Below are 9,536 nucleotides of genomic sequence, written 5' to 3'. Positions count from 1 at the left end.
GATAGCATCTTCCATGTGGTTTTGGCAGTCTAATTTGGACAATGGAAGATGCTGGAGACAAATAGTTTTAACACTTCAACGCTTTTTGAACATTAGAACATTTAAACATTTAGAAACACTTTTTGGAATACTTCTAAACCCCCTTTTTCTTTGGATTAACACTGAATTTACACCACTGTGTGCCATCTGCTTGCCCTGCCTGCTGTATACCTCCCTTCCCTGCCTTCCTGCCCTCCTGCCTGCATGTCTGCCTGCCAGACTGCTTGCATGCCCTCTCCCTGCCATCAAACACAGGTATGAGCAACAGCCGTACACAGCCAAAGTAAGCGCGTAACACTCTAAGCAGCATCTAAACTGGACTTTGACATTTTTTGACCAAACACAAATGAACGACTCCTGGGAGCTCCCCATCTCCCCCCCTCAGAGGCACACCCTTGGAGCACACGACCCAGTGAGGGCTCTCCCACTCCGCTTTTCTTCTTTCCCGAGCTCGGACTGATGCAGACACCCAACGACTGCACACTAGCCCTGTCAGAGTTAGTGCTCTTCTCTTCACCTATCCCCCTCGGAAAGGGATGGAGTGCCCCTGAATTTAAAGCAAAATTGTAGTTCTTTTACCTTGATTTTAATTTTTTTGATTTTTGCTAATGCATGGATATAAGCAGAATTGCTTCTCTGTCAATACCAATACATGCCCTGAATGCCTGGTATTGTACTATGCATGACCCTTTTTTGTCAGGACGCGACAAATTCTTTAAAAAAATTCTTTAAACCTCAAGAGTTCAGAACTCCTCATAAGAAAACACCAGACTATAAATGGATCACAGTTTGATTTCCGGCAACAAAACTGTTTTGTCTACAACAAAACAACAGGTTGTAAACAATCTGACCGCCTGACCATAAAAAGCGCATTTAGACCCGCAATGCACTCAAAACAGACTTGACTTGTTGTCTAGGAAACAGGGGTCCATCCTTTGAGCCATCGTTCCATCGTACAGTAATAGCATTGTTTATCGAGCAGAACGTTGTGGCAGAGCATTTTATGTCATTTTTTCTGTTGTTATTGTAATAAATTACAGAACACAAGCAGTAATTACTGTGCTCTATTTTGTCCCCAGGATGTGCAATAATTTAGAGACCTAACAGGAATGCTAAATGCCAGTGCTCAGAATAGGCTGTACACTATGCTGCTGCTTTTTATGGGGTATCATAATGGTGATTTCTTGGATTCAGTGTAAATAGGGAAATACGTAAAGGTTATTTTATAACTACATTATAACAACAATCAAGGACAAAGCTCTCTTACCCCTAATGAGACTCATGCTCATCAATGAAATGAAAAGCTTCTTCCTTTAAATAAACACAACACAAGACTGTAAAACAAGCATATTCAAATCTCCTTGCCAAAAAAAAAAAATATATATATATATATACAGTATAATAAATACCACTTTATATAGCATTCCCTACTACATTTCTATACATTGACTGTCTTGATTTGTTCCCCTCTCCCCCGAATTCCCCCGCTCTCTCCCGCCTCCTCTTTTTCATTCCCCCTCCTCCCTCTCTTCTCCCTCCCTCCTCCCTCTCTCCTCCCTCCCTCCTCTCTCCTCCCTCTCTCCTCCCTCCCTTCTCTCTCCTCCCTCTCTCTCTTCTGCTCCTGCCAGCTCCATCAGTCCTGGCAGTGGTCCTAATGAAAGAAAGTTTGCAGGAGTTGGCACCGTGGAGCCCTAAGGCAATTACCCTGCGTCGAGTGTCATCACCCCGTGGCAGAGATGAACCGCTACTGCCGGCCCATCAGCCAGACCGCCCGCCTGCAGGCCTCTCGCCCACGCACTATGCCCACCACCACCCACACACACACACACACACACACACACACACACACACACCTACAATCCGCTCCACCCAGTCTCCACAAATCACAGAGAGCTCCGCGAGTTGTCAGAAGTCCAACACATCACACACACGCACGCACACACCCAACCCGACCCCTTTCATCACATCCCACAATGCACCTCTCAAACACCACCTCCCCATAATGCCCACGGGAGACCTGTCCAATCCATCATGGCCGCCACTAAAACAGCAGCCCACCTTTACATTCTCCAGCGTCCAGATCCAGCAAATACGAGAAATAAAAGCCCTGCCCGGCAAACCGTGATGCCCCACCCACACCCCACACAGACCTCTATGCTCCACTCCACTCCCCAATCACCTTTCCATTCCAGGTCACAGACTTCTGTCCACCCACCCCATTATAAATCACCTGATCCACCTCCATCTTCTATAGCCCAACTTCCATCTCTCGCCCCAGCCATCCATCCACTTGGCCCTCCCTAATTACGGGAAATGAATGAGCCCTTAATGTCTACTTTGGTGCAGCCTGCAGCCCCCTCCTGCTCCACTTTCACCAAATCACCCACCTACAGCTCCTCTTGAACACACACACACACACACACACACACAAACCACATACACACACACACACACACACACACACACACACACACACACACACACACACAAACACAAACCACATACACATACACACAAGCCACACACATTCACGGTTTACTGATTATGACATCCACCATGTTGACTATGATGACTTGCCATTTCCTGTCAATTGACTTCCCCAGCTTTTCTCTTCTCATTGCCTACTGTACCTCTCCAGGTCTGTCTCCTGCTTTGTCCATGTACCTGTGTGTTTTTCTCTGTTTATGTAACCTTGTCCATGTACCTGTGTGTTTTTCTCTGTTTATGTAACCTTGTCCATGTACTTTGTCTGTTTGTTATGTACCTGTAAAGCATATTTGAGTGTCTTGAAAAGCACTCTAAAAATGATGTAGTAGTATTATTATTTTACCCCTGTGGCAGAGAGATCTGCCCCACGGGTCACTGTGCTTCAGGCCTGTCCTACACAGAGTGCAGCGTATAGCACATGGTAAGCTGTGCAGATGTGCATCAGATGATCACTCTCGTGCTCTGGGCTTTTACACGCCATTCAGCAGCAACAAGTGGATAAAAATAAGTCTGTTGTGTTGCACATTCTTTAAGAATCATCTCGTCGGACAGTAAACAATGAAAATGTTTCCACACAGACGAGCAACATAACATGTAGGTTTGAGCTTCTGGTCTCTGACATAGCACAAGGCCAGCGCCCCATCCACCACATGAAGGAAGATATATTGGTTAGGCTGTTTACTGCCTTTGCTAGGAGCTAAATGAAAAGCTTAACATGTCACTGCAAACAAGAATTAATTCAAATATGATGAACATGTCCCTTGTGTTCAGATGAAACTAACCTGTGATTTACCAGGAATGTTTCACATAAAAGACGATATGAGGACACAAAAGCTAAAGAAATTGCTAAATATATGGGAAGTCTTTGTGACACCTGGCAATTTGATAGTGGGTGGTGTGGGGGATCTATTGCCTCGTGCAGACTGTTGCCATAAGATATGCTAGGCTCAAGGCCTTTGGATTTAGATGCAAATAGAAAATTAAAAGGGCCTTTTGCACACATACACACACACACACACACACCACACTCTTTGTTGCCTCGGATGCATAAATAGTGCTCTTAAAGTATGTAGTGTGAGTTAAGATGTTTTATGAGAGCCTCCTTTAAGAGAATGTTGGTAAACATAAATGAAATGGCGTTAGAGTTGAATTGTAATCTAGTTCAGAAGACACTGGGAGTTGTGATAAACATTCCACAGTCTGGCTTTTCACTAACATTGTTTAGATTTAGCAATGATGGTTCACGACTCTAAGAAAATGATTCTAAGAAAACAACAGACTTGTGTATTGAGAGTCAGGGTACGTATGGAAAAGAAGCTGTTTGCTTTCCGTCTTGCAAACACACTTCACTTCACCTGACCTTCACATCTCCTGCCTCGTTAAAGAACTTAGAGCTCTCCCAGTGCAGCCTTTCAATCACCCCGGCTGCCTCATCTCATTATGTAGTTGTCTTTGTTGTAAACTGTTTTTGGTTGCAATGTCTCTTTTTTTGCTCTTTATGGTTTGAATGGGTGCCCTGTGGTGGAACAGAGCTGCAGTTTCAGACCAATGTTCAAGATTCATTCTATTCCTTCACATCATTCTGCAATGGCGTGTTTACAAAGTTGAGTAAATCAGGAGATTCATTAATGTCTTTGGTCTACGTACTGAGTCCCACCCTGTGTTTTATGATGGCATAAAATATTCCATGGTCTTCTCTATCTTGGCAGAAACACACTACCTCATCATCTCTCTCAAGATGTTACTACTGTGTTGCAACAGGAAGCACATTTCTTAATAGGATTTTTTTGGAGCTTTTGGGCAGCAGGATCTAAGACAGTACAGCAATGTTGCAGTAGACTTACTCTCACATTAAATCTTAGAGAGAACTCTCAAGCTATCCTCTCCTCTATTTCCACCTATACTAACTGGCATCCACTTCATTGCCTCTTTCCACAAAGACCTCCGAATCTGACTGTGCCTCTCCAGTATGATTATAACCACTCTGCCCCAAGATTCACCCCTCTGCCTCTGCCCCACCCCCCACCCCTCCAGGACTAAAAGCCCTTCTGCCCCCCTGGCCAAAACCCTTCTGAGATGCTCATTACAAGCTTGGAGAAAAGAGGAGCCCAGTGAAAACTCAACATCATATTAAAAAAGGCAGATCAAAAAGACAAGCGATGGCGTTAACTTGATCCCCAGTATGCGACACTCCACGTCCCTCTTGTCACCAGTGTTATATGGGCGACGGAGCAGCAGCAGAGCAGTCACATTGCTCGCCGGCTCGAGCGGGATTAAGACGCGAGGAGAAGCCATTAAAATCGTGGCGGTGCAGGAGCATCCGTCTGAATAGCGGCGGTGGCAATAGGCTGTGCGGGGAAAAGGGAGAAATACTCAAGCCGCCACACAATGGGCAGATTAATGAGGAGCACAATCACAGGCAAATCTGAGAGGGAGCAGTGTCAAGCTCTCCAGCGTCAGAAATACCACACTTATGCAAAATACTTCATATAGATGCTTGTCCTTTTACACACAAGAAGAGATGGGATAAAAAAAAAACAACAACAACAGTGAGAATAAAACAAGAAGACTCAACTCTTATATTTACTGTCTGATCTGTGTGATTTGAGTGTTCAGGATTCAGTATGTATTATAGTCAAAACTCACCACAAAATCAATATCCTACTTTTAATGTGTAAAACAGAGAGATGCAAAGCCTTCTTGGACAATGGCTTGGACACAATCCTAGTCTCAGACATGGTTGGTGAGTCTAGATTGTTTAGGCATTTTTAGAAATTAAGCATTTAACTAAGCAGTAAACCTTGTTTGATCGAACAATAAGTAATGAGATTCGAGTAGAGGTCAGTGCAAATCGTTAAACCAACGGGAGCAGCAGACAGAATTCTCAGGAGTGACTCATTTACCCACTACTACATGAATCGTTCACGCTTCCAGACCTTAAACCGAGCCTTTGCAGAGTTGAAGCCGCACGTGGGTATGCTGATGTGCTGAATAGATTTTCTGCTGTTCAGGGACTGTTCTGGCTTGGTGGACACGATGATGCCTTGACTGGAAGAAGAGCCGGAGGGCAGTGAAGTAGCCAACAGAACATGAAATGAATAGAAAAATGAAAGAATGAAAGATTTAGTGTTTGTACCGGAGGGTGTTTTTTTTTGTTTTATATTCAGAACGACTCCTGGAAACATGTTTAGAGGCGAAATCCGTCTAGCTTGCAAATTAATACTGTCATTTACTTTCAAATGTGAGTGTAATTATAATGAGAGCTAATTGGCTGCGTGTGAAATAGGGAGTTAAAGATGTGGCATGGTAGAATTTCATACGCATGCATACACAAATACAAGTGCACCTCCACACACGCACACACCCCAAACACACATACACACACACAAACACACACTCACACACACACACAAACAAACTCCACACACCCACACCCCAACAGAAAGCTTGTCACCGCAAAACTCATTTCAACTACAAAGGACCTTGGCAGTAATGGAGACGTCCTCCCGCCCTGCTAACGATAATTGTTCCCTGAGCAAGCCATTTGTGTGTTCTTCTCTGTGGCTCTGCAAATCCACTTCAATCAGCCAGAGTTAATGCAACCAATTAACACAGTGATGTGAAGTCTAACCAGAGGGCCCAAAGAATGTGCCGTTAACAGTCCAGAGCATGAGCTAGCGAGGGAGAGACGGTGGGCACATAACACGAGCACGGACAGGGGCACAGAGATGGCATGGATGAACAAGAGGATGGAGAGACAGAAGAGAAAGGGAGGAAGAGAGAGGACAAGTTTGTGGAAGGAGAGAGAGAAAAAAGTGTGTGGAGAGAGATAGATGTAGGAAGCAGAGAAGGGAGAGAGAGAGAGAGAGAGAAGACAAGATAGATAGACAGACAGAGTAAACGAGGGATAGAGAGGAAAAGTCGAAAGAGGGGAAGATAAAGGATTTGTCTGGCGTGGACCAGGACTGTTTAGCTTAAGTCCATCAGTGCAGAGGGAGAGGCCAGGAGAGGTGACCTCTCTCTGAACTGTGTCAGACACACACATCAACATTGCAGCCTCGGGCAGAAGTCCACTCCTCAGTTAGACGGCCAGTTGATCACATGCTTCCACACGCAAGAAATGCTCAGTTGTACAGACGTGTGCACACATATGCATATGCACACACACATACACATTCGCTCGCACACATTCTCATTCACTCACATGTATACACACACACAAACACACACAGCCACAGGCACAACAATCACACACACAGAATACAAACACACAAACCCAGACATGTTTCCACAGACACACATCCAGGAGCACACACACAAACCAACACACACACACACACACACACCCACACCCATCCACACACACCCCACCTCCAAGGGAAAGCTGCTCGGCTTCTGTCCAAAAGCCCTCTCTCATGCACTGAAAAAAATGGGCTGTTAAATTAACATAAAAAAATCTTGTACATCGGTTGCATCAATTAAATCATGTCCACGAAGTCCAATTAATTCATGTTAAAAGTGGCAAATTGTATTCTGTTAAATTAACATGATTTTTTCATGTGTATGTGAAGAAATTGTTTCTTATCAGTCAAACATGATTTTTTTCTTGTTTGATGGACATAATTTTTTTGATGCAACCGATGTACAAGATTTTTTCATGTCATATTTTAAAAACTATTGCATGTCAAATTAACATGTTATTTTAAAAAGCTCTTCAATAACCTCAAGCAATCAACCACAACTAGAATTTGAGTACACATTTACACATTTATTTCACATTTCCAGACATTGCAGACAAATGAAATCAAGGTCAAAGACAGTGGTCAAAGACAGTGCAGTGCCTTTAGAACAACACAAACGAGGGAAAAAACTTAAAAGGCTGCAGCTTCTGTAGTTTCCCCCAAATCTGAACAAAAATACAAAAAAAATCATGACAGCAGCAGCTACATCTGTATATGTGCAGGGGTAGTTTGTGGTGCGGCCAAAGTGGGGATGGTGGAGTTTGTAATGAGCAAGTAGATCAGACCTACTTTGAACCGCTGATTCACATCTCTTGCACTGCCACATTTACTGTGAAAGAGAACACAGAAAGGGAGGTTGATATACCAATACAGAATATGAATACAGACACACAACATTATGATCACAACACACATTTAAAAATGTATAACACTTCGTGAATCAAATTTACCATGTATTGTCCTGTGTACAGCTTTACAAACTCAGCATTACTCATCTTAAAAAAGTACAAAAGCACATTAAGTGCACCAAGATTTATGACCATGTAGCATTGAACAGTTATAAAAGGTTCAGTTTCATGGAGAAGAAAGAGAGGGAAGTACAACACAATAACAAAAAGAAGGAGGGAGAGAGAAAGTGGAAGAGTTAGAAAAAAGTAAGAAACCGATGGAGAAGAAAAGAAGAGGGAAGTAGGAATACAAGATTAACCTGAGAAAGGATGTATAGAAAGTATGAGGGAGGGAGACAAAAGAAAGAAGGGAGTGACCTAGAGAACAGGGCTGTGTGTGTGTATGTGTGTAAAAAAATAATCAATTGCTGTAACTTACCTGGCACATGCACCAAATGTTCCAATTTCAGTAATGCTGCAGCAAGCTCCTTCTAAAGTGTTTTTGGAACTGTGAGGGACCGTTTGCTCTACAGGTGGTAAATCCTCTTCTGCAACACCCAAATCACATGATACAAACTCAGCATTACTCGTCTTAAAAAGTACAAAAGCACATTAAGTGCACCAAGATTTATGACCATGTAGCATTAAACAGTGAAAGGTTAAGTTATCTAAATGTATTGTCCATATGCAATGCTAACCAGTGACTGCCAGATAAACAAAATGCTCCTTTGGCTGTTTGAAGCAGGATTTCACAAGACCATTTTTCAAATATCATCATCATCAAAAAGCTTCAGCATTTATTCACCAGTTGTCAGATGGGTTTCAATGCACGCACGCGTTACCCTTTAGTAGCCAGTCATGCCTTGGCGCCATCAAAACCCAGCTAGCTTAGCTTGATGTACACTTTCTAGGTTCTAAATCCGCACTAAATCAGCAATTGGCGTACAGCAGTGACCACAACAGGTTCCCGAAAATGAAATGAATTCGCTATGAAACATGTGTCGAAATAGTAAAACACACACCACTTGAATACGACGACAACGCCACAACAGTAGCAGCTAACACATAGCTGGTATGATTAGATGTAAGAAGTTAGTGCAACTATCTGTTTGTAAAAACGCAATAGCTTGGCAAACATTCAGAAAAGTTACCGAAGATTAAGAATCAATTGATATTTACCTCACATTGTAGATCTTGCATGCCGCTCGTAATGTCTTCAGAGCAAGCAATTGTGTGGAAAGCCAGTTGATTCCTCCTTCCCGCTTAGACTCAGGTTAGGTGCACGAGCTACCGGCGTGTTCACGTCACGTAGGCTATAGTTCTTACCATCCAACATGACAAAATTATGTGAATTTGACATTCTCAAGGAATAGCTTAGGCTCACATGATTTTTTTTAATTTCTGAAGGACCACTAATAAATCATGTGAGGTTCTTTCAATAAATTCATGCAATTTCAACAACCCCAAAGAGACCTTTTTTTCAGTGTGCCCGCTGCTTATTGTTGCTGTCAAGACAGTATATGGCCAGGTTTCCCAGCTGCCTGTTTGATGTCAGATCACATCCCTAAATCAAGGACACCCGGAATCGGTCACGTTCCGTTGAGCTCCAAACAAAGCGTAAATTAAACTTTGCCGGTCATCTCCTACAAACCTGTCATTCATTCTCCCTGCCAAACAGGGGCGTCACTAGACCTTAATCACTGGGGCACGTGCCTTAGTAAAAGTCTCCAGTGCCCCAGTAAAATTCTAGCGCGGCTCTAGCTGGAAACGGCATTCATGAACGCATCTCCGTGCCTGCTTTAATCATGGCTCGAGTCTGTCACTTACCAGCCAATAATAAAAAAAAACAAGGAATAAAGAAAGGGGCCATAATAGCCAATCA

At 43.2% G+C, this 9,536-nt stretch overlaps 1 long non-coding RNA gene across 1 annotated transcript; it reads right to left on the bottom strand.

Moving 5' to 3' along the window:
• Positions 1–7,298: 7,298 nt before the first annotated feature.
• Positions 7,299–9,130, bottom strand: LOC143103279 (uncharacterized). Its single transcript, XR_012982764.1, has 3 exons — positions 8,834–9,130; positions 8,094–8,202; positions 7,299–7,596 (listed from the first exon to the last, which is right to left on the bottom strand). It is a non-coding gene; the product is annotated as an uncharacterized LOC143103279 (long non-coding RNA).
• Between the last annotated feature and the right edge of the window lie 406 nt (positions 9,131–9,536).

Source organism: Alosa pseudoharengus, unplaced genomic scaffold, assembly GCF_046254945.1.
Source record: "Alosa pseudoharengus isolate Yale_2024_CS ecotype anadromous, Long Island Sound unplaced genomic scaffold, YU_APseudo_1.1 YU_APseudo_1.1_scf_4, whole genome shotgun sequence".
In the NCBI taxonomy this organism is placed as follows: domain Eukaryota; kingdom Metazoa; phylum Chordata; class Actinopteri; order Clupeiformes; family Clupeidae; genus Alosa; species Alosa pseudoharengus.
Note: the sequence above shows the minus strand (reverse complement) of the source record. Positions and strands in the feature narration are given on the sequence as shown.